Genomic DNA, 9,668 nt, shown 5'->3' with positions numbered 1-9,668 from the left:
GGCCACGTTAACTACACTTCGCGGTTGACCCAACCACATTTTTGTGGTCCACTTGCGGTCATATAAACTGCACTTGCAGTTGAGGCAACTGACATCTATATTTTGTGGTGTCAGAGTTAAGTGCCAGATTCAATATGGATTTAGGAGAAGCACTACTACTTCTTATTTTGAGGAGAAGGAGAAGACGTAGAAAGATACGATCTTTAGGTACATCTGTTGAAAAACCACCATTCTCATAATTTGTTAATTTGTTTCGTCCACATTGTATATGTTTATAGGTAGTTAAGAGATTAATTTTGACATAATAAAAGTGTGAGTTGAGTTGTCTAAAATTGACACATTCATTCAAGAGTTTACTTGAGATATTCCCTCTACTTCAAAAGCTATAAAAGGAGTACTCAGTGGATATGAGAATGATGATGGATATCGTATCTGGTGTGAATAAAGTAAGAGACTAATACGATCTTTTGATGTAATTTTTCACGAAGATAAACCATCAAATTCTGTTATGGCAAGAGTACCTTCTACTGATAAAAATGATACGTCAGAAGAAGACATACCAGTAGACACAGATGCTAAAAATACACCGGATATCTCCGGCTCTCAAACTGAAGAGATAGAAGATCCATTTCTAGAAGATGAGGTCATTGTAATAAAAAGGCAGCTGAGAGATAGACATTAAATCAGAAATCCACCCCGTTTCGATGATTATGCCATGATTGTTGCAAGTGAAATAACCGAACCTAAAGAGCCACTCACTTACGAAGAGTCCATCTCTTGTCCTGAGAAAGATCATTTGATTCGAGCAATGGAAAATGAAATTGAATCCCTAAATGAAAAGCGAACTTGGATTTTGGAAGAACTGCCACCTAGTAGGAAAGCCATTCCATGTGAATGGGTTAACAGAAGGAAGCTGAATGTAGATGGTTCTGTAGATGAATTCAAGGCCAGATTGGTTATCGAAGGTTATTCACAAAGGAAGGGTGAAAACTACGATGAAACCTTCAGCCCTGTAGCAAAAGGTAGTACGATAAGGGCTGTTCTGAGTATTGCTGCTAGTAGAAAAATGACTCTCACCCAGTTTGATATTACTTCTGCATTTCTCTATGGCGAGCTTGACGAAGAAGTTTATATGAAGCAACCTGAAGGATATGAGGATGGTACTAATCGAGTATGTCGACTTCAGAAAAGTTTATATTGACTCAAGCAAGCACCAAGTTGTTGGAATGAGCGATTCCATGATGTTGTGAAGAAACTTGATTTCCAGCAAAGTAATGCAGATCCGTGTTTATACATAAAGAAACATGGAAATGATATGATAATCTTGGTCATATACGTTGATGATGGGTTGATTGCAACAACTAATGATACATTGAAGAATAATTTCTTGCAGAGCTTGCAGAAATTGCATTTCAATATGACGGTGAAACCTGCTTTCTATTTCCTAGGATTAGAAATCAAAACTAGAAAAGATGGTTCCATTCAATTAAATCAAGCAGCTTATACAAGAAAAGTACCATTAAGTACCATTAAGAGAGTCATAGTTACGACCGCACCGGGGGGCCTGGGGGGCCGGTTAGGCCCCCCAGACGCACCCTGGCGTTGGATGCGATCGGGTGTGGAGGAGTGGATTTTCGGGAAATCCTTGCGGGTACCGCCCCTCACCCCACACCAACAGGATTTCGCAGGGCTACCTCCCGCTCACCGAACCGGAATTGCTTCCTTACATCTACTTAGTGTGGCTAACCAAGAGACAGGACCATCGGCAGCGTTCGACCGAACGTTCGTACAAGTTAACTAAGCTCCTCTTTCGCCAGAGAGTGCTCGCGTCTGCCTTGGTGCCCTCCAAGGCTAGACTCGGATACTAGAGGCCGGAAGGACCGCAAGCCCCGACACCACGAACGCTTGGATCCGTACAGAAGCAGGCGAGGATCACGGAACAGCATAAGCCGTCCAGTGCCTCATAATGGGGCTGCAATGCACCCATGAATGGACTACCGCAACCCTGTATCCCTTTACCCGCTAGCGGAGCCGCTGCCCCTAAGAGGCCAACGCCAGTTGGAGATGAGGCTCACTAGCCTCCAGCCGCGAGCGGGCACTCACCTCCCCCCTAGAACTCATGTTAGGAAAGTTCCCTTTCCAACGTTTGATGAGTAACCGTCGAGGACTCACACGAGCATCCTCTACCACACATCATATGTCGAAGATGTCGCGCCCATTACCCGTATAGGTGCGGGATAGGGCGGTTCATCAACAACTTTTGGGTGTACGCCGTGTGGTCTGCACCGCATACCCTTACGTTACCCCAAGGGGCACTCATGTTAGGAAAGCTACCTTTCCAGCGCTGGATGAGTAACCGCCGAGGTCTCTTGCGAGACACCTCTCCCACACATCTAGCTTGAAATCGGCCAACGCCTGTTGCCCGCAGATGCGGGATAGGGTGGTTGACCGATAATTTTACTGGGTGAGTGCCGTGTGGTCTGCACCGGGGGACTGTCAAACACCCATAAGAGAGAGACAGTGATCCCCCGCCACTCACCCCGTTTCAACACCGATTGTTAAAGATTGTATTCAATCAGAGAACGAATACGAAAGGGATTTGAATACAACTTTTCCATACAGAGAGGCGGTTGGGGCTCTTATGTATCTAATGACAGGTACAAGACCAGACATTGCTTATGCAATCAGTGTTGTTTCCAGGTCGTTAGAAGATCCCAGCAATCATAATTGTATCCAAGTAAAACGAATACTTCGATACGTCAAAGGAACAACAGATTACGGTATAACGTACAAAACAACCAGTATGGATGGCCTGAGAAGTTTTAGTGATGCTGACCATGGCGGAGATTAAACAACAGGACGTTCAACAACAGGTGTTATTTGTATGTATGCTGAAGGTGCGATATCTTGGCTCAATCAACGACAAACTTCGGTAGCTGAGAGGTAGGTGAGATAGTAGCTGCAAGTGAAGCTCCCCGTGAACTGGTTTGGTTGAAACAGCTATATGAAGAATTTTTGGATATGGAATGTAATCCAGTAGCAGATGCACTTACCAAACCGTTGTTCAAGCCAAGATTGAATATTTTACGACAAACGATGGGATTGAACAAATTTTTCGATGAGAGAGGGTGTTGAAAAACCACCATTTTCATAATTTGTTAATTTGTTTTCGTCCACATTGTATATGTTTATAGGTAGTTAAGATATTAATTTTGACATAATAAAAGTGTGAGTTGAGTTGTCTAAAATTAATACATTCATCCAAGAGTTTACTTGAGATATTCCCTCTACTTCATCAACATCCACTTTTGGTGGCCCGACAACAGGAAGGATATTTTTATCTTTTGTTTGCATTTCATCAGTTCGGACTTCCATTGTTCAATATGATATAAATTGATTCGAAATCCCTGAAAGAATTTGTAAAGAAATTAAAAATATAAGTTGAAGAAACAATTCAATCAAGCAAAAAACTGAAATCACAATGAAATAACGTACAAGCAACAACCGGTAAACTCCGGCAAGACGAAAAACATTTTTTCGATTACTTCAAATGTCCATTGGTTCTTTTGATGAATCAATTAGAATTTTGAAATCAAAAATTGAGCGCTGTGAGACCAATATGAGAAAAAGTACAGGACGGTGTACGCGGTTGGGAACGACTGCAAGTTTATGGTTAGTGTACGGCGGATGCCGTGATGACATCTCGACGGAAATCAGCAGCAGACTGCAGACGCCCGTCTTGACTTTTGTGAACGCCCGTGTACGTGTAGTACAAGACGGCTTGAATTCACTGGGACGCGACTGCAGGTGTGTGGTCGCTCCTACTGCAAAATGTGGCTCGTGTGTGGGCTCTCTAAGGGGAAGCTATATACTGAATTGAAGAAGATCTGTCAGGTTTTGTTACGCAGCCTATAAAATTCTAGGCTCATGGCAAAAGACTTATTCAGTGATTAAGCATATTCATCTACCAAATATTCGAATTCGTTCAATTTTCATTACATCGGTGTATTCCTTTCTCCTATTTCCAAGCAAACTATATTAGTAAACTAAACTATATTTCATTCGAACGAAATGGCGCAATAGTTATACAACTGAACTTTTCCAGGTAGAAAAGTAACTTTCGTTCATACAAACATTGTGTTATTACCTATGTGGAGTAAATATGAACATTTCCTCACACACCTGAAACAGATATTACTCCCAAATCAGGTCACAATTGATGTATTATGGTAATATTGTATTACGTGGTTGTTTACCGTGAAACCAAGTAATGAAAATATTTTATTAGCAGTTGATTGATGATGGGAGCGCACGAATTGCATCAATTAAAGCGGTGAATCGGGGTGCAAACCTACAAATCACGCTTATCTGCAGACCAATAATATAAACATGTCGCTTGACAGAATGAATATGTAAACAAGTTGCGACAATGTGCTAGGCAAGAAAACTCTGAGGAATAATAGTTTTTTATTATACATGCCCGTCACATATGATCAAATCTCAGGTTTTTTTAAGAGCTATTCAATCTCAAATCATTTTAAACTATTGTCATGACTGATGTGTTACGTGAGGAACTGAAATGAATGATAACTTTTTATTCGAATTTTCGAGAATTCGGAAAAGTCTAGAATTAACGAAATCGAATTAAGGACTGCGATGCAAAATATCATGGACAAACGAAAAGATCTATTGAAATTAGATATTAGGAACATTTTGAACACCTAACATATGGAAGACCTGAAAAATCAGCAGTCGCCCATCATATTTTGCAACAAAACCATTTCATAGACTTTGGTTGATTAAGATTAGTTAGACAAGTTACCAACAACATGCATCTAGATGGTGGTTACATGGGAATGCAGAACTTAACACTTTCCTGAAGCGCATTAACAACGTAAGTCCTTTCATCACTTACACAATGGAGAAGGAAGTCCACAACGAATTGCCTTTCGTATTGGTGAAGAAGACCGACACTAAATGTCACCCACTCACCCAGGACAGTATCTGAACCAGAAATCCAACCACCATCAATCGACTAAGAGAGGAATCATCAAGACTCTACTAGACCGTGCTTTCGGGCTCTGTAATACAAAGGAAGGTCTCGAAAAACAACAAGGCATCATCAAAAATTACCTTCAACGGAATGTTTACTCCAGAGTGATGGTAGAACAGGCTTCAGCTAGAAGACAGCAAGAACTCCACAAGGAAGAGAAGCCACCACAACCAGTACTTGTACTTCTCTATATCAGAGGATTATAGGAGAGGATAAGAAGGATTGGGTCCAAGTAAAACATCAGGACCTGTTTCAGATCTGGGAACACTATCCGTATCAGCCTCACAAAAACCAGACCACCAAACGCGGACTGCGATTCCAAGAATTGCATTTACCGGATACCCTGCGAGTCATCTAGATGCCTATGAGAGTGTAGAAATAAGTAAATAACAATAACTATGAATATAATGATGATGTAGTTTTTGAAATTATTATGGATCTTCATAAGGTAACGTCCAAATCAATCAAAAAAAAATTCATTACTAACCAATGGTTCCAAACAGCATCATTCATATTTTCCGAAATCTCAACTTTGTCCTATGGAATTCCTAATAGGCTCTGTAGTGTATGACTTGTTTTCTATACTTGTTTCAAAGGTGTCTGTCTACTGAAGGTTCTAACTACCGACTAGCAGAGGGGCTTCCAAAACTCATGCGTTCACTCAAAGCATCCGTTGTCATTGCCAGGGTTGTCATCGATAGCCCGTTCTTCGTTATAAGCCCCAACACCTTGCTACTGACTCCACCACTATTACGAAGTCGGCTTTGGGTCTACCGGATGGTAAGCCCTGTATAACCACGGTCGATACTTGAGGTAGAGTAGTCTTCTCCCTCACGGGTACGGCTGGTCCCAGATGTTAGAGGTCATCCCTGACCATTATTATTACTTCCATATTTACTTTTATAACAGATGCTGATGTGATTTCCTCATCGAAACCTGAATTCTATGTTATCTGGAATTTCAAAAGAAACCTTCATACCAAACCAGTTGAATTTTTGAAGTGACAAAAAACCAAACTCTCAGATGAGTAATATAGAGGTGGGAAATACAACAAAAATGACTAACAAAATTGATAGATTCTACCATCAAAATCTCTTTGTTGAACATTTTATTGAATTTATTCAGACAGTAATACTTTTAACATAAACCTTTTCTTCGGTACAGAAAAAATGTTTCAGTTGAGTTTTCTGATTGATTCGGCCATTACTAGAGGAAGATCGATAGTAATTTCATAAAGCATACCTTCACAAATGTTATTTTGAAATTTATATATCCTGACTTGTTTCGCTGTCCCTGTAGTTTTTTCGTAGTGAATGACATGAGTGAAAGTTAATTCTATTGTATACTCTAATTTTCATATACCCCACGTAATCATAAGTGAGAGATACCTACTTCTACTTCTACTTCTACTAGGTACTTCTTCGATTACCTGAAGCATCCACTCAACTTCCATACCTATGATACATCCTCAAATTATGATCACGTAAAGCATATTATATCAAGTTTTCATCAGCAATACAATATTGATTCCTAAGAAAATATTTGGATATATTGAACTTATTTTCTCCTTAACATAGCACGTATGTTCTTAGATGCGATTCCTGAATATTCTGCCAGTTTGACCAATATATACCTCAGGACAGGTTCTACAATTTGATCTATATTTCTGTTTTCTGTTTTTTTTTTATTATTTTCAACTAACTTTCCCAAAATTTAATATTTTAATATCTTCATTCTAAAATGAAGCCACTTTTTCTGTTGTTTGTCTAAAACATATAAAAGTTTTATGATTTTGACTATCTGACTTATCAGTAGGAGAATCTCCAAAATTTTTCGTAGACTTTTTTGGAAAATATTTTGTTTATTAATTCAGCTTTAAATCCGTTGTTTACTGCAAGCTATTTATTATATCTATTGAAAGAGGAACATTGACTAATCTATGAATCATGCTATTACAAGATGCTATTTTGTGTTGTTCTGGATGGGTAGAATCGTAATAATAATAATAATAATAATAAAAAACTTTATTCACCGTAAGAGTACAGAATATAAATAAATGAACTACATGATAGAGTGGGAATAAAGACTTGAACGATAAGCGCTATTGCACTTGTTTCGTTACTGTGTAACAAGGAGTAGGTATAATTTATAGAATACGCTACAAAACAAATAAAATGTAACATAAAAACAAAAAAAAATAATTTGAAAAGACATGACGGTATAAGTTGACAGAAAATATAAATGAAACAATGATAATTATAATAAGATTCGTGTAAACTCAATACAGGGTGCCTGTTTATCGTAACAATGAGTATAATTTCTAAAAACTGTATCAACTTTGCATCATTTTTGGCATAATTTTTTCTGGTGTTTTAAATTTTTACGGAATAAATTGTATTTAGAATTGCAATTGGTAATGAAAATGCGTTGGAAAGATAAGTTAGGCATAAAGCACTATTGTTGTTGAGGTTTGGCTAAATTTGAGAAATCGGCAAATGTCAAATTTTCGAAAAACTGTAAAAACACTAAATTTGTACTAGAGAGCTAAAAATTGGTATATGAAAAAACAATTATTTTTTCTCTTTACCGATTTTCGAAATTTCGAGCAATAACTGCTTTTCTGAACATTTTTTGGAAAAAAATTCAAATTGGACAAATAATATAAAAAGAAATAAAACAAAGACATAAACCAATATATGTTGACAGAATGTGAAAATAATAATAAGATTTGTATAAAATTTATATAATGTGACTAGGATAATATTCTAATATATTTATTTTTATTCTAATATATTTATCACATATTGTCATTGTTTTTCGAATATAAACGATTTCAAATTCTTCTTGAAAATTGGAGTGCGGTTACTGTTTTTAATTTTATCAGGAATGAAATTGTAGAATTTGATTGATGTGTATGAAAATGCTTTTTGTGAAATTGACTTTTTCAGTATAATAGGATACGGTATTTTCTTGTAATTTCTTGTATAGTAACTGTGATGTTCAAGTTATATTTGATTTTTGTTGGAATTGTGCCGTTTTGACGAGTACGTTGTAAAAATAAAGCTGTCTAAAGGTCCATTATTTGACATTCCTTGTATAGTTCGTCCGAGGAATAGCGATTGTTTCTGAACATCATAATTTTAAGTATTTTCCTTTGCAGGATTTCTAACGGGTTGAGATGGGTACGTAGAGCAGCTCCCCAGGCTACAATGCCATATTTCAAATGACCTTCAACCATCGCATAATAAAGAATTTTTAATTCTTTAATGGGGAGGTATTTCCTCAGAAATCTGAATCTGAATAGGATTGTCTGAAGTTTCTTGATGATATACTTGATATGAGTATCCCATTTCAGGTACCTATCCAAATAGACACCTAAATATTTCACTTCGTTAACAGCTTGAATTGTAAAGTTTGATGTTTGGTTTGGAGATTGTCAAAAGGGTAGGAATTGTTTGAATTGCAACTAAAGGGTAAGAAATTGGTTTTCTCCATATTACCAGTGAGTAATTTATGGTCGAACCATTCTTTTATAGCTTTAAAATCCATTTCAACTACATTTTTCAGGTTATTCCAGGTCTTTTCCTCATAAAAAATGGCTGTATCATCTGCATATCCAATTATTGTACCAGCTGTATTGAATATGATGAATGGTAATATCTGTTAATGTTTATCACACTTCCAGAAAAACCTTCTCATAAATTGATAAAGTATTTCCAGGTGTAGTGACAAAGGAAGCAATTCTGAAACAAGATACAATAACTCATTGCAAGCACGTTTTCCTAATGGAACAATTCGATATGCTTTTCTTTCACTCCTGTTCCATTGGGATCTTTGATGTTTTTCTGTATTCTAATGGTGTTGCCCAGTAAATTCAGTTGTTTCGACAACTCCGAACGCAACATGATACCGTGTAACAAAAAGACACTCTTCTCTGGAAAGTCTGTGAATTTTTAATCACGATAAAAGGGAAAAGTGCTCACTTAGAATTTCAAACAAAGTGATGGGGAATCATGATACTTGGAAGTTGAATTGATGAAATTCATTAAAACGTAGAACGAACTCCAATAGCGAAATGCTGCCTGTTGAGATTCATTAGGCAGATGACTCTTCATTTAAAAGATAATTCAACTAGAAAAAGACAGTAATTTTATTGGATCTTGATTGTAGGATCCCAATTATATTCGAAATGTCGCAGCTTTGTATAATTATTTAATATTTTGTCTGTGCTCTGTGAAGCATTGAAACTCATTTGTTAGGTCATTTAGAAGAACAATTTGTTCAGGCCAGTCTCAACTTCCTACGCTGTAGGTTAATGGACCAACACCTTTAAGAAAACAACCACTTCCCTGGCTAATACCACGTAGGGCGTTGGATTATATCTGACAGGTGTCAGTGCAGGATTCTTCACTGAAGTTATTCCTGCATATGCTGTTGGCGATACAACTACCGCAGAAGATTTTCAATTATTGGAACACACTTGCAGACCGTTTTCGGGCTATTTGGCCACTCGTCAATGCAAGATAGTGTCTATCATCAACATAAAGTCGATGATTTCCGATAGTTGAAAATCGAATTCCTTTCCGTTTGATTAGAGGTTTCCATATGTTACGTA

Source organism: Leptinotarsa decemlineata, unplaced genomic scaffold (assembly GCF_025532065.1).
Source record: "Leptinotarsa decemlineata unplaced genomic scaffold, Ldec_3_MD MMD2_tig00004307_RagTag_RagTag, whole genome shotgun sequence".
Classification (NCBI taxonomy): domain Eukaryota; kingdom Metazoa; phylum Arthropoda; class Insecta; order Coleoptera; family Chrysomelidae; genus Leptinotarsa; species Leptinotarsa decemlineata.
The sequence above is the reverse complement of the archived record's forward strand: the minus strand, read 5'-3'. Positions refer to the sequence as shown.